Source organism: Nomascus leucogenys, chromosome X (assembly GCF_006542625.1).
Source record: "Nomascus leucogenys isolate Asia chromosome X, Asia_NLE_v1, whole genome shotgun sequence".
Classification (NCBI taxonomy): Eukaryota; Metazoa; Chordata; class Mammalia; order Primates; family Hylobatidae; genus Nomascus; species Nomascus leucogenys.
The window spans coordinates 90,379,081-90,400,795 of NC_044406.1; the positions used below are offsets into that span (position 1 = coordinate 90,379,081).

At 41.0% G+C, this 21,715-nt stretch overlaps 1 long non-coding RNA gene across 1 annotated transcript in view; it reads left to right on the top strand.

Annotated features, from left to right (window-relative positions):
• Window positions 1–14,862, top strand: part of LOC100580460 — a 49,597-nt gene extending 34,735 nt beyond the window's left edge. The window contains exons 3-4 of the long non-coding RNA XR_004028721.1: window positions 11,416–11,579; window positions 14,801–14,862. This is a non-coding gene — a long non-coding RNA (uncharacterized LOC100580460). The remainder of the gene's footprint in view (window positions 1–11,415; window positions 11,580–14,800) is intronic.
• The last annotated feature ends 6,853 nt before the right edge of the window (window positions 14,863–21,715 follow it).

The window sequence follows — 21,715 nt, forward strand, 5'->3', positions numbered from 1 at the left end:
CAAGGTTTCATCATGCTGATGCAGCCTCCAGGGAGAGGCTTCAGAGCTCTTATCAGACCTAAAAAGGTGCCAGACTCTTGGTTAATTCTCTCCTGGATCAGAGGAAAGACCTGGAAAGGATAGGGAATTCTCTACAGAATGTAGATTTTCACCAGAAGAGACAACTTTGCAGGGCCATTTCAAAATATGTCAAGGAGATATGTTTTGTGGTAAAGTACTTCGATTCCATTCAGGGTGTGCTATCTTGTGATGCTATACTAGATTCAGTCTGGAATTTGGTGTCTTATTTGGTGTCTTTATTGCTACAAAGTCTTGTTTTGTCAGTCTTAAGATCTCTTTTAATGTTAATGCTGGTTAGTTGTGCATGAATTCCAAAGACAGAATAGTATAATGAGGCATGTCCGACCACCCATTCCCGCCATGGCCTGAACTAGATTTTCAGATTTACTTTGGAATGCCCTTGGCCAAGAGGGGAGGTCTATCAGTCTGTTGGGGGGCTTAGAATTTTACTTATGGTTTACAGAACCTTTGAGAAGTGTTTGGGCTGTGAAGGCTCTACCTTCATGAATGGATTGTCATTATTACAGAAGGAGGTTCATTATTGCAGGAGTGAATCTGTTTTAAAAGGGTACATTCAGGTTTCTTTTGCCTCTTGCCCTCTGCCCTGTGGTGACACACCAAGAAGGCCCTCATCAGATGCTGGTCCCTCAATCTTTGATTTCTCATCCTCCATAACTGTGAGCCAATAAAATTCTGTTAATTATAGATTACCCAGTCCCAGGTATTGTCTTATAGCAGCAAAAACAGACTAAGACAGGAAATTGGTGTCAAGAAGCCTGGCTGTTGCTATAAAAAAATAACCTGAAAACGTAGATGCAGCTTTGGAACTGGATAATGGGTGGAGGCCGGAAAATTTTGGAGGAGCAGGGTAAAAAAGCCTAGATTTCCATAAATGGAGCAATTCAGGTGAGGGCTCAAAGAAGAGAACTGTAGGGAAAGTCTGAAGCTTCTTAGAGATTACTTAAGTGGTAATTGCTGGGTGAGGTGTCAGAGCCCCAGCATCAGAAAGTGGTTGACTTGCAGGTTGGTAAGAATTTACTGACAACAGTATAGGTTTGAAAAAGGAAAGTTTTATTAGAAAGAAAGAATGTTGCAGAAGAATGCAGCATTTACGGACCTTAAAGTGGGAGCTTAAGTGTAATTTGGACCATTTTAGCCATGTAGGTCATGATAAGTGATTACATTTGTAGACATTTTGGTTCCTTAATGTCAGCAAGGGTTGTACAATGAGTTTTGACATGCATGGATTCCAAAGATGTATAGAAATTCTAGTTACTTAGAAAATTTTTGAAAGAGGCCTGGAACCTTTAGGCACTAGGGAAGTTTAATTACTTCTAAATTCCTCAGATAAGGAATTTTGCCTCAGAATGGCCTGTTTGATGGTTGCCAGGTGTTTTTGGCTTTCTTCATTACACTTCTAAATTCCTCAGATAAGGAGTTTTTGTCTCCAGGGCTTACTCGATGGCCACCTGGTGATTTTGCTCTCCTGACTTTCCCCCGACAAATATGGTAAAATCTTTGACCCTTTAGTAATGATCAGAATGTTCGTAGAAATATGGACAGTAAAGGCCATTCTGATGAGGTCTCACATATGAATGAGGAACAAAGTATTATAAACTGGAGGAAAGGCCATCTTCATTATAAAGTGGCAAAGAACTTGGCTGAATTGTTTCCAAGCCCACACAAGGGCTTTGTGGACGGCATAGTTGAGCAGTGAGCTAGGAAATCGATGAAAGAAACATCTAAACAAAAATACGTTCAATATGTTGTGTGTCTTCCTTCAACTGCATACAGTAAAATGCTAGAGAAAAAAATGATTTAAAGATGGAATTTATAATTAAAAGGGAGTCAGGCACGGTAGCTCACGCCTGTAATCCCAGCACTTTGGGAGGCCAAGGCAGATGGATCACTGGAGATTAGGAGTTCGAGACTAGCCTGGCCAACATGGTGAAACCCCATCTCTACTAAAACTACAAAAATTAGCCAGGTGAGGTGGCACATGCCTGTAATCCCTGCTACTCAGGAGGCTGAGGCAGGAGAATCGCTTGAACCCAGGAGGTGGAGGTTGCAGTGAGCCAAGATCACACCACTGCACGCCACCCTGGGCAATAGAGTGACTTCATCTCAAAAAAAAAAAAAAAAAAAGTAGGGGTGGGGTGGGGAAAAAAACTTAGAGATTTAAAGGATTCTCAGCCTAGTCAGGTGGCAGAGAATCAAAGAGCACTTTCAGGAGAGGAAACCAAGGATGTTTCCAAGTGACCATTTCATAAGGAGATTGGTGTGGATAGAAGGAAGCCAGGGGCTATTCATCAGAACAATGGGAGAATGAACCCAAAGTCACTTCAGAGATTACCAGTGCCACCCTTCCCATCACAGGCTCTGAGTGCCAAGATCTGGGTGAAGGAAGTATGTCAAAAAGAGAGGCTGAGGACGACCTTAGAACCTTTGGACTCACGTCCCAGGGCTGCTTCAATTTTCTGCTCCCCATATTCCAGTGCAGCATTTCTTGGCTACCCCAGTCATGGTTCAAATGGGCCAAGGTGCAGCTCGACCTGCCACACTGGAAGGTACAAGTCATAAACCGTGGTGGAATCCACATGATGCTAACTCTGCAGGTGTGCAGTATGCAAGAGCTGTATGGGCATGTCTTCCTCTACCTAGATTTCAAAAGATGTTTCAGACAGCCTTGGTGGACAAGCAGAGACTTGTTGCAGAGGTGGAGCAAAAGCAGAGAGCCCTCACTAGGGCAATGCCCAGTGGAAACCCAGCTTTGATGTGGAAGTTCTGCTGGGCATTTCCTTAGTCAGGGCTCTCTCCAGTCAGAACTGTGGGGTCAGAGCCACTGCAGAGAGTCCCTACTGGGACAATGCCTCATAGAATTTTGGGAGTGGAATGCCTGAGAGACCCCAGAATTGTAGGGCTACTACTGTGCAACACCAGCCTAAGAGAGCTGCAGGCATGAGACTCCAACCTATGAGAACTGCTGTGTGGGCTAAGCCCAGAAAAGTCATAGGGGCAGAGCTGCCTAAGGCCTTGGGGGCCCAATTTCACCTCAGTGTGTCCAGGAGATGGGACATGAGGTCAAGGAAGCTTATTCTGGAGCATTAAAATTTAATGTTGTTTACCCTGTTGAATTTTGGACTTACTTGGGACCCTCTTTTCTTGTCTATTTCTCCTTTTTGGAATGGGAGTGTCTATCCATTGCCTGTCCCACCATTGTATTTTAAAACACATAACTTGTTTTGATTTCACAGGCTCACAGCTGGAGAGGAATTTGCCTCAGGATGAATCATGCCTTCCGTTGAGTTAGATAAGACTCTGGACTTAGGCCTTTTGAGTGGATGTTGGAACGAGTTAAGACTTGTGGAGCTATTGGGATGGAATGAATGTATTTTGTATGTGAAAAGGACATAAGTTTTGAGGGGCCATTGATGAGATGCTATGGTTTAAATGTTTGTCCCCGCCAAAACTCGTGTTGAAATGTGATTGCTGTTGTTACAGTATAGTTGAGTGTAACTTATTCAAAATGCTTGGGATTAGAAGTGTTTTAGCTTTCAGACTTTTAAATATTTGCATTATACTTACCCGTTGAGCATCCCAAATCAAAAACTGCAAAATCTGAAATGCTCCAGTGAGTATTTCTGCAGGTTATATTTGCACTCAACTACTTCTGATACTGGAGGATTTCAGATTTCATATTTTCAGATTTGAGATGCTCAATCTGTATTAAGACGTGGGATAATTAAGAGGTGATTAGTTATCTAGGCATGGTGCTGTGTGCCTGTGTTCCCATCTGCTTGGGAGGCTGAGAGAGAATCACTTGAGATTTGAGGATACAGTGAACTATGATTGCAGCCTGGGTGAGAGAGTGAGGCCCTGTCTCTTTAAAAAACAGAAAAAAAAAAAGAGAGAGGAAAAGAAAAAAAAAGAAGCGATTGGGCCGTGAGGGTTCTGCTTACATGAATGGATTAATGCCATTATCACAGGAGTGGATTTCTTATCACAGGAGTAGGTTTGTTATACAAGGGCAAGTTTGGCCCCCTTTCACTCTCTCACTTGCCCTCTTGCCTTCCACCTTGTGATGATAACAGCAAGAAAGCCCTCACAAGATGCTGACATCTTGATCTTGAACTCCCTGGCCTCCAGAACTGTGACCCAATACCTATTGGTTCATTGTAAATTACCTGGTCTCAGGTATTTTGTTACAGCAGTGCAAACAAACTAAGGCATATGCCATTCATAAAGAAATAAGATAGGGAAAAGTGAAAAGTAATAATGTTGTGAAATACGTTATTTGCACAGACCTAGTAAAACATGTACTTTCATCCCATATTTTGTTGGGAGACATTAGTATAAAAGATTTTAAAATTTAATCAGGCTAGCTTTTAATGTTCATGCTCTTTGACAAAGCAATGTTCCTATGGCAACTTATCATCCAGATATAGCCTGAAGAGGCCATAGCCATCATCACTTACATGTCCCAGCTACTTCAGACTGGCCGTTTTTCTAACTGGTTTGTTGCCTTCAGCCCCCTGCCACCAACCCTGCTTCATCCATTCTTCCATCCAAACAAGAAAATCTGTCTCATGGCTGGATCCACCTCAAGCATTGATATAGAGCAGTACTCATGTTCTTCTACCTCTTGGTTCAAACTAGAAAATCTACCATGACAAGATGCTACAAAACACGTACTCCTAACCACAATAGACCAGCCATGGAGCTACTTCAAGCATTGATATGGAACAGTGCTCAGGTCTCTACTCCTGGAGGGACTTGTAGACATCCAATCTCATCCCTGCCTGAAGAAGTCTCCCACCTGTCCCCTTTCTGTGTCCTCAAAGGCACAGGCAGGTGAGGGGCCTTTGCTTCTGCTTCTGGCTCTGCCATAAACCTCCCTTCAGACAAGGGGAGGGGGCACAAAGGCTGGCTTCCTCCTGCAGAAAGGGTAAACACAGGGAGAACAGAGATAAACCTCACAGCAGCACATATCCTGATAAATTTGCTAAAGATCCCTCAGTAGCAATTCAAGGTACCTAGACTGGTAGGTTCTGTCCCTGGCTCTGGCAGTGGACCTGGTGACCAACCTCTTTACCATCTAGCTCTGTGGTTAGCAGTATCTGTTTTGTAGTCACATACATCCATGAAGAGAGGATATTGATACCTCACTAGCAGGGCTGTCATGAGATTAAATCCAGACGCTAACATGAACCTGGAGCTAGGACCCTCTGAACAACCTGCTCCATAAGTAGAAGCTGTGTTTCTTCCCTGAACAGGGAACTCATGTGGCAACTTGACCTGCCCTCTCAGCCAGGGCCCCTAATCAGGATGCAAATCAGAGTCACATTGATGAGCCTTTTGTAAACCCTCAGCTGAAACTCTCTTGGTGGTGGTAATAGGACTTCTGTACAAAGGCCATTGAAGTCATTAAATCATAATAATATGGCCTTAGAACCAGATATGCCCATTTGATGCCAACAGTGTATGTGAGTGCCCATTTCCTCTTTACTCTTCTGACTAGCTTTTATTGTTATTTCCAGGGTTTTTCATTTGTTTTATTCCCAGATTTTGTGTTAGTTTTTCATCTGATCATCCCATTTTCCCCAGTTCTGCCCCATTGGAAGTATTATCTCAGATGGTTTTTAACTTACAAATTCAGAGGCTCATCCCATAGGATGGTCAGATTTAGCAAATGAAAACACAAGATGCCCATTTAAGTTTGAATTTCAAAAAAAAAATTATGTGTCACGTATACTAAAAAGTACTAGTTATTTTTCTGGATTTCGGAGTTAATGAGTCTTTTGTATTTCATCTGGCAATCCTATACATGGGGTTGCAATATAGGGTAGGACCAAGGTGCTCTGGTCTGGTCAACAGCCCCAGGTGAGCTCTCAGCAGATGCCAGCACCAGTCATCATCCATGCAAGTGATCTCTTTTGGATGTACCAAATGAGTGAAGCCTCCAGATGATTAAGGTGACAGCACAGGGAGAGGCAGCCCTGGGTGGCAGACACCATATAGAACAGAATAACACCCAAATGAGCCCTGTCAATACTCAGAATCTTGAGAGATAATAAGTGGCTAATGTTTGGGATGCTTTATTAAGCAGAAATGGATATCTGTGGTTTGGGTGTACTCTTCCTCCTTTTCTGCAGTCTGTTATCATTGGATAATATAGGGATTCTATTATCCATGAAGACTTGGTAGGACTTTGTTATAATTTTGGCCATAGTCTGCATGTGGGTTTATGTATGGGTATCAGTTTCTGAAAATTTCCTCAATTCCTTCTCAAATGGATTTTCAAAGGAATTTTCATGATATATGATTTTACCCCACTCTTGGAATGTGGAACCTACTTCTAATTCCCCTCCATGAAATGAGGCTTCACTGCAGTTACACAGGTTAAATAATTGAGAGGCTGCTGCTACGAATGGCTCCATGAGCCACATGAAAAACCATATTCTTACAAGGTTGCTAGGTGAGTATTTAATCAGAACAAGGGGTATTTATTCACTTTGAGAAGTGTTTCTCAAAAAATGTCCTGAAACTATTTTATCTGCTATAGGGATAGCCTTGCAAGGAAGCTACCTTCAGCACACATAGACAGGACTCTACCAGATAGCAATGTACACTGCAGTGTTTAACTTTCGTGACTGTCCCCACACAGCACCACTTAGTGGATAAGTCTGTCCAACTCTGGGGTTCATTAAAAAGAAATGTCTTCTCAGCAGATCTAAGGTACTTTTTCCAATTTCACCTTTATAAAGAATAGAGTCAATGTATTGCTTTCTTTATCATTTTTGCATATTTTTTAGTTGGCTTAGAGCTCAGACTTGTACAGGGGGTATATTTTGGGAACCCCTTTAAGTCCCAAGCATTTTGGAGTAAGACCATAGTAATAGCTGGGGTGCCAGCAAAAAGAGGAAAGGGGAGAAGAGCTGCAGGCCCACTGTTAGACCTATCCCCCGAGCCCCAAGGGACATAGCAGAACATATGCTGGCTAATTGCTTATTACTACCAAGAATTTTGAAGGGAGAGAGCCTGGGCTGTGCAACCCCTGGTTCTCCTTTGAAGTACTAATCACATAAGTGATTTTTGCCATAGAGAAGGAGTGAGTGCACAGAGAGTGTATAGAGAAGCTAGAACTGTTTTTGTCATGGATGTGCCTCCATATAGGAGAAAATACCAGGAACAGAGGATAAAAATTTCCCAGGGTATCCCAATATATGACTCAACTGAATGAGTTTCTGCCAGATAAATAAGTATAATATTCTAGCCCTGCTTCCCTGAAATAACTTTGAGATTCCTTACATGACTTTTTTTTTTATCTTCCTAGGTTATTCAGTCACATGATTATGGACAGTCTCTTAGTTTTCTGCCATGGATAGCTAATTGCTTCATGGTATGTGTTTTACACATCACCCTCAGAGGGCTAGTTCGTCTCAAAGAGCCTTAGGGTACCTCCTTCGGTCTCTGTGTAGTGATGGTACTTCCCTACTGTCACTTTTAAAGCAAGCAAAACTCCTGACAATAGGGAGATGCTTTGTTTCACCAAACTGGGAAGAATTCCACAAATCACCCTTGTATGAGGTTAATTCCTCTAATTCTTAATATTTCTCAGGTGGTGGCCTGAAGACTGAAGGTGTTTTGCTTTCAGGGAAAGGCAAGAGCCAGAAGGGAGGGCTGCGTGAAGGCATTTCTGGTATGCAGGACCAGCCTGAGCATGGTGGTTGCCATAGAAACCTGAAATCATTATGGCAACCATGACAACTTTTTATTGTTTTTTTCTTTTTTAATTTTTTTTAAATTTCAGTAGTTTTTGTGGCACAGGTGTTTTTTTGGTTACATGGATGAGTTATTTAGTGGTGACTGCTGAGATTTTGGTGTACCTGTCATCTCAGCAGTATATACTGTACCCAATATATTGTCTTTTATCCCTCACTACTCTCACAATATCCCCCTCCCCGAGTCCTCACAGTCCATTATATCACTCTATATGTTTTTGCATCTTCATAGCTTAGCTCTCACTTATAAGTGAGAACATATGGTATTTGGTTTTCCATTCCTATTTCACTTAGAATAATGGCCTCCAGTTCCATCCAAGTTGCTGCAAAAGACATTATTCCATTCCTTTTTATGGCTGAATAGTATTCCGTGGTGTATATATATGCCACATTTTATTTATCCACTCTTTGGTTGATGGGCACTTTGGTTGGGTTCTATATCCTTGTAATTGCGAATTGTGCTGCTATAGACATGCATGTGCATGTGTTTTTTTCATATACTTACTTCTTTTCCTTTGGGTAGATAGTAGTGGGATTGCTAGATCGAATGGTAAATCTACTTTTAGTTCCTTAAGGAATCTCCATACTGTTTTCAATAGTGATTGCACTAATTTACATTCCCAGCAGCAGTGTAAAAGTGCTCTATTTTCACCACATCCATGCCAACATCTATTGTTTTTTAACTTTTTAATTATGGCCATTCTTGCAGGCGTAAGGTGGTATCTCATTGTGGTTTTAATTTGCATTTCCCTGATGATTAGTGATATTGAGCATTTTTTCATATATTTGTTGGCTGTTTGTATATCTTCTTTTGAGAAATGTCTATTCATGTCCTTTGCCTACTTTTTTTTTTTTTTTTTTTTTTGAGACGGAGTCTCGCTCTGCTGCCCAGGCTGGAGTGCAGTGGCGCAATCTCGGCTCACTGCAAGCTCCGCCTCCCGGGTTCATGCCATTCTCCTGCCTCAGCCTCTCCGAGTAGCTGGGACTACAGGTGCCCGCCACTACGCCCGGCTAATTTTTTTGTATTTTTAGTAGAGACGGGGTTTCACCGTGGTCTCGATCTCCTGACCTCGTGATCCGCCCGCCTCGGCCTCCCAAAGTGCTGGGATTACAAGCGTGAGCCACCGTGCCTGGCGTCCTTTGCCTACTTTTTGATGGGATTATTTGTTTTTTCTTGCTGATTTGAGTTTCTTGTATATTCTGGATACTAGTCCTTTGTTGGATGCATAGTTTGAGTGTATTTTCTCCCACTCTGTGGGTTGTCTGTTTACTCTGCTGAATTTTTTTTTAGCTGTGCAGAAGCTTTTTGATTGGGTCCCATTTATTTATTTTTGTTTTTGTTGCATTTACTTTTGGGGTCTTAGTTACGAATTCTTTGCCTAAACCAATGTCCACGAGAGTTTATCTGATATTATCTTCTAGAATTTTTATGGTTTCAGGTCTTAGATTTAAGTGTTCGATGCATCTTAAATTGACTTCTGTATAACGTGAGAGATGGGGATCCAGTTTCATTCTTCTACAAGTGGCTAGCCAGTTTTCCCAGCACCATTTATTGAATAGGGGGTCCTTTCCTCAATTTATGTTTTCATATGCTTTGTCAAAGATCAGTTCGCTATAAGTATTTGGCTTTATTTCTGGGTTCTCCATTCTTTTCCATTGGTTTGAGTGCCTATTTTTATACCACTGCCATGCTGTTTTGGTAACTATAGCCTTGTAATATAATTTGATATCTGGTAATGTGATGCCTCCAGATTTGTTCTTTCTGCTTAGAATTACTTTGACTATGTGGGCTAGGCAGGTTTTTGTTTGTTTGTTTGAGATGGAGTCTCACTCTGTTGCCCAGGCTGGGGTGCAATGGCACAATCTCTACTCACCACAACCTCCGCCTCAGCCTCCCAAGTAGCTGGGATTACAGGTGCCCACCACCAGGCCCAGCTAATTTTTGTATTTTAGTAGAGATAGGTTTCACCATGTTGGCCAGGTTGGTCTCGAACTCCTGACCTCAGGTGATCCACCCACCTTGGCCTTCCAATGTGCTGGGATTACAGGCATGAGCCACTGTACCCAGCCTATATGGGCTGTTTTATGGTTGCATATGAATTTTAGGATTTTTTTCTGGTTCTGTGAAAAATGATATTTTGATGGGAATTGCATTGAATCTGTAGATTGCTTTGGGCAGTATGGTCATTTTCACAATATTGATTCTTCCCATCCATGAGCATGGGATGTGTTTCCATTTGTTTGTGTCACCTATGATTTCTTTCAGCAGTGTTTTGTAGTTTTCCTCGTAGCGATCTTTCACCTCCTTGGTTAAGTATATTCCTAAGTTTATTCTTTTATTTTCTTTTTTTTGCAGCTGTTGTAAAAAGGATTGAGTTTTTAATTTGATTCTCAGCTTGGTCATTGGTGTATAGCAGTGCTACTGATTTGTTTACATTGATTTTGTAACCTGAGACTTTACTGAATTCGTGTATCAGATCTAGGAGCCTTTTGGGTAAGTCTTCTGGGTTTTTTAGGTATATGATCATATCATTGGTGAATAGCAACAGTTTGACTTCCTCCCCTCTCTTGTCTGATTGCTCTGGCCAGGATTTCCGGTACTATGTTGAATAAAAGTGGTGAAAGTGGGCATCCTTGAGTTATGACTCTTTTTTTTTGAGATGGAGTCTCACTCTGTCGCCTGGGCTGGAGTGCAGTGGTACAATCTCGGCTCACTACAACCCCCGCCTCCCAGGTTCAAGAAATTCTCGTGCCTCAGCCTCCCTGAGTAGCTGGGATTACAAGTGCCCACCACAACGCCTGGCTAATTTTTCTATTTTTAGTAGAGATGGGGTTTAACCATGTTGGCCAGGCTGGTCTCGAATTCCTGACCTCAAGTGATCCACCCGCCTTGGCCTCCCAAAGTGCTGGGGAGTGACGACTTTTTAATAGAGACCAACATAGCCTGGCAAGAAAAGCAAGGTCCTGCCTTCAGGTGTTTAGGACTCAGCTGAGGGTGTGGGTGCTCTGCGGTGGGGGACTGAACCTCCCTAGGGTGTGGGGGACAAAGGGATGTCAGATCCACGTTGCCTCGTTCCCACTTTGGAACAATTTGCCTTAGCAGTCTAATGAGAAAGCTGGGACCCTCCTGGCCCCAGTGAGTGTGGTGTCCTGCTCGAGGTGTCCTGGGGCTACTTTCCTTGTAAAGGTGGGACACAGGAGGACAAGAGAGGTAAAGACTCGCTGAACCCAGCTTCCCCCTCTGTAGAATGGGGAGAAGAATGTTCACCCACAGGATTGCTGGAGCCTGCAGTGATGCACATGCAGGATGATAGATAGCCCTGTGGTTATTACTGGATGATGGGTGCTTGTATGGATTCAAGCAATTTCTTACTTCTTTTTAAATTTGTTATGAGACAGACAAAGAAAGATGAAAAGGCCCCAGTGAGAAAGCCATTATACTTCCTGGTTGTTACGATCACTACCCAATTGTATCAGTGCCACTGGTCACTAACCCAGTATCCAGCATGGTGCCAGGCTTATAGTTGCTCCAGTAAAGTACAGTGATTGCTGGATTCTCTCTTTCTCTGTGCAGTTCTTCATCGGGTAATTGAACTGATATCAGGTGTCTGAAGGAGGCAAGTTTTGAAGATGTGGGTCATGATGGCTGCTGAAGCTTCCACTCCATATTTGAAGGTCAGCAGTTCTTAGGAAACCTCTAGCACTTCCATCTCTGGTGGGATATGATGCCTGTCTCAGGTGAGCTCATAGATGTGAACGGAAGCATGTTGTAGAAAAGCACTTGTGAGGTTCACAAAATAATCTAAAAGTAGAGAAGCTATTTTGATATCACCTTTGGAGAAGAGGTTTATCAGGTAGACTCTTACTTAGTAGTGAGGCTTTTATACATTCTATGGTAAAATTTTGTTGTAGCCAATAATTTTTGAAGTGTTAGTTTAAAATGCCCATTTAAAAATTTGTTATTTTAATAAATGACAATTATACTAGAATTTATCCTATTATAATGATACATAACCATGTTGTCTAAAATAGCCAGGTATTCTTAAATATCACTTTGATTATTTTACCAAGTTATTACATTTTAGTTTTGAACTTCAGAAGGAAATGCACATCAACTTTCTCTAAATATTTAGATACACCTCATTTCAAATGATTATTTCTATTGTGGACATATATAGTGTGAATGACTTGATAAGACATAGTGTCCATCTGCTAATGTGACAAGGTCATGTTAGTGGGAATTGTTCTCCTGATTAATTCAGTATCATCAAATCTCAGAAAAATACGAGTATATTTCAGATGCTTTATTGAGGTATGTTTGATATGAAATACACTAAGTATATTTAAAGCCTTTACTTTAGTAAGCTTTGGCATATGTATGCACCAATGAAACCAACACCATAGTCAAAGTAATGAGCATATCCATCACCCCAAAAAGCATTTTCCTGCCCCTTTGTAATCATCCCACCTACTTGTCTCCCTCCAGCTTCCATGTCCCTCCTATCTCTCTCCATTTCCAGGCAACCACTGCTCTTCTGTCACTGTAGATTGATTTACATTTCCTATAATTTTATGTAAATGGCATCATACAATATGTATTTTTTTGGTCTGGCTTCTTACATTCAGCCTATTAACTTTTTGATTTATCCTTATTGCTGCATGATTGAATAATTCCTTTTTAAAAATGCTAAGTAGTATATGGATATACCACAATTTGTTTTATCCATTCACTTTTTCATGGACAGTAGGTAGTTTTCAGTTTGGGGTTCTTCTAAATAAAGCTGCCATAACCATTTGTGTAAATGTCTTTATATGTACACATGCTTTCTTTCTCTAGGGTAAATACTAGGAGTTCAATGGCTGGATCATATGGTAGATGTGAGATTAACATTGTAAGAAACTGCCAAACTGTTTTCCAAAGTGGTAGTACCATTTCTTATTCATTCCCATCAGCAGTATATGAGAATTCTATTCTCCACAGCCTTGCCAAAGCTTGGTATGGTCAATTCTTTTTCACTTTAGCCATTCTCATGGGTGCATAGTAATATCTCATTAGAGTTTTAATTTACTTTTTTTTTCTCAAGACATTGTCTTGCTCTGTCACCCAGGCTGGAGTGCAGTGGCACAATCTCAGCTCACTGCAAGCTCTGCCTCCTGGGTTCAAGCAATTCTCCTGCCTCAGCCTCCTGAATAGTTGGGATTACAGGCACCCACCACTGCACCTGGCTCATTTTTGTATTTTTAGTAGAGGCACGGTTTCACCATGTTGGCCAGGCTGGTTTCAAACTCCTGACCTCGTGATCCACCCACCTTGGCCTCCCAAAGTACTGGGATTACGGGCATGAGCTGCTGCACCTGGCCTACATTTTCTTAATGACCATCATTGTTAAACATCTTTTCATGTGATTACTTGCCATTTGTATATATTCTTTGGTAAAGTTTCTGTTTCTATTATTTTCCCATTTATTTATTGAAGTGTCTGTTTACTTCTTACTTTTAAATGATTTTATATATTCTGGATATAAGTTCTTTGTCAGTTATATGATTTTTTCAAATACTTTTTCCCAGTCATTGACTTATCTTTTCATTCTCTCAACAGTGTCTTTTGGAAGAGCAGAAATTTTTAACTTTGAGGAAGTGCCATTTATAATTTTTTTATTTAGGGTTAAGATGTTTTTATTGATGTCCTATCTAAAAAAGGTTTACCTACTCACAGTCACAAGGATTTACTCCTGTCTTTTCTTGTAGGAGTTTATACATTTGGATTTTATAGTTAGGTCTCAGATTCAGTTTGAGTTGATTTTGTATATGTTATGATATATGGATTACAGTTTATTTTTGTGTATATGGATATCTATTTATTACAGAACCATTTGTTGAAAAGACTATTTACTTTTCCACTGAATAGTCTTTACATCATTGTCAAAAATCAGTTGTCCGTGTGTGCATGGGTTTACTTCTGGATTCCTTATTCTGTCCTTTTGATCTATTTTTCCCCTTCAATGGCAATAGCACACTGTCTTGATTACTGTTGGTTTATAATGAGTTTTGAAATTAGGTAGTGTTTGTTCTATATCTTTGTTCTTTTTTACAGTTGTTTTTCGCAGTTTAGGTGTTTTATACTTGTATATGATTTTAATATCTACTTGCCAATTTCTTTGAAAAATGTATAGAATATTTATTGGGATTGCACTGAATCTGTATATTAGTTTGTGGGGAACAAACGTCTTAACAATACTGACTCTTTTGACTCATGAACATAGTATGTCTTCTGCTTCTTTGGGTCTTCCTTCTCTCAGCAATATTTTGTAGTATTCAGTGTACAAATGTTCCATATCTATGAACGGATAATTCATAAATATTTCATACTTATTGATGCTGCTGTCAATGGCATTATTTCTTAAATAGAATTCTTAATTATTACATTTTCATGACCACCAGCAACCAGATTATTAATAATGACTATTGAAGAATCTTGGTAAAAAGCACAGGCTACTCTAGGATGGAAAAGGTATTTGATGCTTAAAGTGCATGTACATGTATTTCTATATCAGCTTTTAGAAATCATTGGCAATACACTGAAACTAGGGATAAAAATGTACCCCTGACAGTTCTACAGGTAATCTCTAGAAAAATCAATCGCTAAAATAATATAGGTTAGTAGCTTTCAACTTTATGTTTCTGCTATATTTGAATATGTTAAAATGTGAGGTTGTACTTTTTTGTCCCCAGTAAACCCACCTTAAAAAATTCCTGGGATCTTGGATGGTGAGAGAGCACTGGGGAGAGGCCATGCATCTATACGAGTATTTGTGAATGTATCAATTTGTGTGTTGCTGAAGCTGCCAGGAATGTGTATTATGAGGTGTTGAGACTAATTACTATGTATTACATCAGCATTATTCATTTCCTAGCACATGTTAGTAACAAGATATGGGGGGTTGTTTGTTTTTTCCTAGTGTTCCTTGGCTAGCCTGGTTACCATGGTGACTCCGTGACTCTTATGGGATTTAGCGTAGAGTGAGTATCCATTTATGATTTTTGCCTGAGTCACTTATTTCGATGATAGTTGTGAAGTGTTGTTTTTAAAATTCTGATATTCCTTTCACAACAATGAGTTGGCGTTTAGAAAAGGGCAGGGTTTTCTCTTCTTATTTATCTGTGTATGTATGTATGTATATCAGTGTGACTCAGAGATTCTCATTTTTCTCAAAGGATTACCCTGTGCTATTATTATTATTATATATTTCGATGCTCAAATTGTCCCAGAATTGGCCAGTGGAAGGACCTTGAAATTGGCTTCAGTGTCCAATTAACACCTCCCTAAAATTCCTCGAGCATGTAATTTGCTCTCTGAACCTGACTATATCCCCATCTGTAGAAAGGAAGTAATGATGCCTACCTCAGAGCATGGCTTTGAGCATTTGAAGAGAAAAAGTCTGAAGATAAAAATCCATATCGTGTTGCATCTAGTAGGCCTTCAACAAATGTAAGTTCCCCACTCCAACTTTGCCTCCTTCATTCTGTCAGTGCGATGCCTCTGACATTAAAATTCACATCATGAATACCAAAGAGAATACTTGGAAATGTGACAGAAAGCAGGGTTAAGTTTATATTTCTTTTTTTTATTATTATACTTTTTTAGGGTACATGTGCACAACGTGCAGGTTTGTTACATATGCATACATGTGCCATGTTGGTGTGCTGTACCCGTTAACTCATCATTTAGCATTAAATATATCTCCTAATGCTATCACTCCCCCCTCCCCCCACCCCACAACAGTCTCTGGTGTGTGATGTTCCCCTTCCTGTTTCCATGTGTTCTCATTGTTCAATTCCCACCTATGAGTGAGAACATGCAGTGTTTGGTTTTCTGTCCTTGCGATAGTTTGCTCAGAATGATGGTTTCCAGCTTCATCTATGTCCCTACAAAGGACATGAACTCATCCTTTTTTATGGCTGCATAGTATTCCATGGTGTATATGTGCACATTTTCTTAATCCAGTCTATCATTGATGGACATTTGGGTTGGTTCCAAGTCTTTGCTATTGTGAATAGTGCCACAATAAACATACGTGTGCATGTGTCTTTATAGCAGCATGATTTATAATCCTTTCGGTATATACCCAGTAATGGGATGGCTGGGTCAAATGGTATTTCTAGTTCTAGATCCCTGAGGAATTGCCACACCGACTTCCACAATGGTTGAACTAGTTTACAGTCCCACCAACAGTGTAAAAGTGTTCCTATTTCTCCACATCCTCTCCAGCACCTGTTGTTTCCTGACTTTTTAATGATCGCCATTCTAACTGGTGTGAGATGGTATCTCACTGTGGTTTTGATTTGCATTTCTCTGATGGCCAGTGATGATGAGCATTTTTTCATGTGTCTTTTGGCTGCATAAATGTCTTCTTTTGAGAAGTGTCTGTTCATATCCTTCGCCCACTTTTTGATGGGGTTGTTTGTTTTTTTCTTGTAAATTTGTTGGAGGTCATTGTAGATTCTGGATATTAGCCCTTTGTCAGATCAGTAGGTTGCAAAAATTTTCTCCCATTCTATAGGTTGCCTGTTCACTCTGATGGTGGTTTCTTTTGCTGTGCAGAAGCTCTTTAGTTTAATTAGATCCCATTTGTCAATTTTGGCTTTTGTTGCCATTGCTTTTGGTGTTTTAGACATGAAGTCCTTGCCCATGCCTATGTCCTGAAAGGTATTGCCTAGGTTTTCTTCTAGGGTTTTTATGGTTTTAGGTCTAACATGTAAGTCTTTAATCCTTCTTGAATTAATTTTTGTATAAGGTGTAAGGAAGGGATCCAGTTTCAGCTTTCTACATATGGCTAGCCAGTTTTCCCAGCACCATTTATTAAATAGGGAATCCTTTCCCTATTGCTTGTTTTTGTCAGGTTTGTCAAAGATCAGATAGTTGTAGATATGTGGCATTATTTCTGAGGGCTCTGTTCTGTTCCATTGGTCTATATCTCTGTTGTGGTACCAGTACCATGCTGTTTTGGTTACTGTAGCCTTGTAGTATAGTTTGAAGTCAGGTAGCGTGATTCTTCCAGCTTTGTTCTTTTGGCTTAGGATTCACTTGGCGATGCGGGCTCTTTTTTGGTTCCATATGAACTTTAAAGTAGCTTTTTCCAATTCTGTGAAGAAAGTCATTGGTAGCTTGATGGGGATGGCGTTGAATCTATAAATTACCTTGGGCAGTATGGCCATTTTCACGATATTGATTCTTCCTACCCATGAGCATGGAATATTCTTCCATTTGTTTGTATCCTCTTTTATTTCATTGAGCAGTGGTTTGTAGTTCTCCTTGAAGAGGTCCTTCACATCCCTTGTAAGTTGGATTCCTAGGTATTTTATTCTCTTTGAAGCAATTGTGAATGGGAGTTCACTCATGATTTGGCTCTCTGTTTGTCTGTTATTGGTGTGTAAGAATGCTTGTGATTTTTGCACATTGATTTTGTATCCTGAGACTTTGCTGAAGTTGCTTATCAGCTTAAGGAGATTTTGGGCTGAGATGATGGGGTTTTCTAGATATACAATCATGTCATCTGCAAACAGGGACAATTTGACTTCCTCTTTTCCTAATTGAATGCCCTTTATTTCCTTCTCCTGCCTGATTGCCCTGGCCAGAACTTCCAACACTATGTTGAATATGAGTGGTGAGAGAGGGCATCCCTGTCTTGTGCCAGTTTTCAAAGAGAATGCTTCCAGTTTTTGTCCATTCAGTATGATATTGGCTGTGGGTTTGTCATAGATAGCTCTTATTATTTTGAGATACGTCCCATCAATACCTAATTTATTGAGAGTTTTTAGCATGAAGCGTTGTTGAATTTTGTCAAAGGCCTTTTCTGCATCTACTGAGATAATCATGTGGTTTGTGTCTTTGGTTCTGTTTGTATGCTGGATTACGTTTATTGATTTTCGTATGTTGAACCAGCCTTGCATCCCAGGGATGAAGCCCACTTGATCATGGTGGATAAACTTTTTGATGTGTTGCTGGATTCGGTTTGCCAGTATTTTATTGAGGATTTTTGCATCAATGTTCATCAAGGATATTGGTCTAAAATTCTCTTTTTTTGTTGTGTCTCTGCCAGGCTTTGGTATCAGGATGATGGTGGCCCCATAAAATGAGTTAGGGAGGATTCCCTCTTTTTCTATTGATTGGAATAGTTTCAGGAGGAATGGTACCAGCTCCTTCTTGTACCTCTGGTAGAATTTGTCTGTGAATCCATCTGGTCCTGGACTTTTTTTGGTTGGTAAGCTATTAATTATTGCCTCAATTTCAGAGCCTGTTATTGGTCTATTCAGAGATTCAACTTGTTCCTGGTTTAGTCTTGGGAGAGTGTATGTGTCGAGGAATTTATCCATTTCTTCTAGATTTTCTAGTTTATTTGCGTAGAGGTGTTTATAGTATTCTCTGATGGTAGTTTGTATGTCTGTGGGATCGGTGGTTATATCCCCTTTGTCATTTTTTATTGCGTCTATTTGATTCTTCTCTCTTTTCATCTTTATTAGTCTTGCTAGCGGTCTATCAATTTTGTTGATCTTTTCAAAGAACCACCTCCTGGATTCATTGATTTTTTTGAAGGGTTTTTTGTGTCTCTATTTCCTTCAGTTCTGCTCTGATCTTAGTTATTTCTTGCCTTCTGCTAGCTTTTGAATGTGTTTGCTCTTGCTTCTCTAGTTCTTTTAATTGTGATGTTAGGGTGTCAATTTTAGATCTTTCCTGCTTTCTCTTGTGAGCATTTAGTGCTATAAATTTCCCTCTACACACTGCTTTGAATGTGTCCCAGAGATTCTGGTATGTTGTGTCTTTGTTCTCATTGGTTTCAAAGAACATCTTTATTTCTGCCTTCATTTCGTTATGTATCCAGTAGTCATTCAGGAGCAGGTTGTTCAGTTTCCATGTAGTTGAGCGGTTTGGAGTGAGTTTCTTAATCCTGAGTTCTAATTTGATTGAGAGACAGTTTGTTATAATTTCTGTTCTTTTACATTTGCTGAGGAGTGCTTTACTTCCAACTATGTGGTCAATTTTGGAATAGGTGTGGTTTGATGCTGAAAAGAATGTATATTCTGTTGATTTGGGGTGGAGAGTTATGTAGATGTCTATTAGGTCTGCTCGGTGCAGAGCTGAGTTCAATTCCTGGATATCCTTGTTAACTTTCTGTCTCGTTGATCTGTCTAATGTTGACAGTAAGGTGTTAAAGGCTCCCATTATTATTGTGTGGGAGTCTAAGTCTCTTTGTAGGTCTCTAAGGACTTGCTTTATGAATCTGGGTGCTCCTGTATTGGGTGCATACATATTTAGGATAGTTAGTTCTTCTTGTTGAATTGATCCCTTTACCATTATGTAATGGCCTTCTTTGTCTGTTTTGATCTTTGTTGGTTTAAAGTCTGTTTTATCAGAGACTAGGATTGCAACCCCTGCCTTTTTTTGTTTTCCATTTGCTTGGTAGATCTTTCTCCATCCCTTTATTTTGAGTCTATGTGTGTCTCTGCACATGAGATGGGTTTCCTGAATACAGCACACTGATGGGTCTTGACTCTTTATCCAATTTGTCAGTCTCTGCCTTTTAATTGGAGCATTCAGCCCATTTACATTTAAGGTTAGTATTGTTATGTGTGGATTTGATCCTGTCATTTTGATGTTAGCTGGTTATTTTGCTCGTTAGTTGATGCAGTTTCTTCCTAGCCTCGATGGTCTTTACAATTTGGTATGTTTTTGCAGTGGCTGGTACCGGTTGTTCCTTTCCATGTTTAGTGCTTCCTTCAGGAGCTCTTGTAGGGCAGGCCTGGTGGTGACAAAATCTCTCAGCGTTTGCTTGTCTGTAAAGTATTTTATTTCTCCTTCACTTATGAAGCTTAGTGTGGCTGGATATGAAATTCTGGGTTGAAAATTCTTTTCTTTAAGAATGTTGAATATTGGCCCCCGCTCTCCTCTGGCTTGTAGAGTTTCTGCCAAGAGATCAGCTGTTAGTCTGATATGCTTCCCTTTGTGGGTAACCCGACCTTTCTCTCTGGCTGCCCTTAACATTTTTTCCTTCATTTCAACTTTGTTGAATCTGACAATTATGTGTCTTGGAGCTGCTCTTCTCCAGGAGTATCTTTGTGGCGTTCTCTGTATTTCCTGAATCTGAATGTTGGGCTGCCTTGCTAGATTGGGGAAGTTCTCCTGGATAATATCCTGCGGAGTGTTTTCCAACTTGGTTCCATTCTCCCTGTCACTTTCAGGTACACCAATCAGACGTAGATTTGGTCTTTTCACATAGTCCCATATTTCTTGGAGGCTTTGTTTCTTTTTATCCTATTTTATCTAAACTTCTCTTCATGCTTCATTTCGTTCATTTCGTCTTCCATCGCTGATACCTTTTCTTCCAGTTGATCGCATCTGTTACTGAGGCTTGTGCATTTGTCATGTAGTTCTCGTGCCTTGGTTTTCAGCTCCATCAGTTCCTTTAAGGACTTCTCTGCATTGGTTATTCTAATTATCCATTCGTCTAATTTTTTTTCAAAGTTTTTAACTTCTTTGCCATTGGTTCGAACTTCCTCCTTTAGCTCGGAGTAGTTTGATCTTCTGAAGCCATCCTCTCTCAACTCGTCAAAGTCATTCTCCGTCCAGCTTTGCTCTGTTGCTGGTGAGGAGCTGCGTTCCTTTGGAGGGGGAGAGGCACTCTGATTTTTAGAGTTTCCAGTTTTTCTGCTCTGTTTTTTCCCCATCTTTGTGGTTTTATCTACCTTTGGTCTTCGATGATGGTGACGTACAGATGGGTTTTTGGTGTGGATGTCCTTTCTGTTTGTTAGTTTTTCTTCTAACAGTCAGGACCCTCAGCTGCAGGTCTGTTGGAGTTTACTGGAGGTCCACTCCAGACCCTGTTTGCCTGGGTATCAGCAGCAGAGGCTGCAGAACAGCAGTTATTGGTGAACCGCAAATGCTGCTGCCTGATCGTTCCTCTAGAAGTTTTGCCTCAGAGGAGTACCCGGCTGTGTGAGGTGTCAGTCTGCCCCTACTGGGGGGTGCCTCCCAGTTAGGCTACTCAGGAGTCAGGGACCCACTTGAGGAAGCAGTCTGCCCGTTCTCAGATCTCCAGCTGTGTGCCGGGAGAAGCACTACTCTCTTCAAAGTTGTCAGACAGGGATATTTAAGTCTGCAGAGGTTATTGCTGTCTTTTGTTTGTCTGTGCCCTGCCCCCAGAGGTGGAGCCTACAGAGGCAGGCAGGCCTCCTTGAGCTGTGGTGGGCTCCACCCAGTTCGAGCTTCCAGGCCGCTTTGTTTACCTACTCAAGCCTGGGCAATGGCAGGCGCCCCTCCCCCAGACTCGCTGACGCCTTGCAGTTTGATCTCAGACTGCTGTGCTAGCAGTGAGCAAGGCTCCATGGGCGTAGGACCCTCCGAGCCAGGTGTGGGATATAATCTCCTGGTGTGCTGTTTGTTAAGCCCGTTGGAAGAGCACAGTATTAGGGTGGGAGTGACCTGATTTTCCAGGTGCCGTCTGTCACCCCCTTCTTTGACTAGGAAAGGAAATTCCCTGACCCCTTGTGCTTCCTGGGTGAGGCGATGCCTCACCCTGCTTTGGCTCACTGACGGTGCACTGCACCCACTGTCCTGCACCCACTGTCTGGCACTCACCCGTGAGATGAACCCGGTACCTCAGTTGGAAATGCAGAAATCACCCGTCTTCTGTGTCACTCACGCTGGGAGCTGTAGACTGGAGCTGTTCCTATTCGGCCATCTTGGCTAAGACGTAAGTCTACATTTCTATTATCATTTCTAGTATGTGCAATCTTTTTTTTTTTTTTTGAGATGGTGTCTTGCTCTATTGCCCAGACTGGAGTGTAGTGGTGCAATCTCGGCTCACTGCAACCTCTGC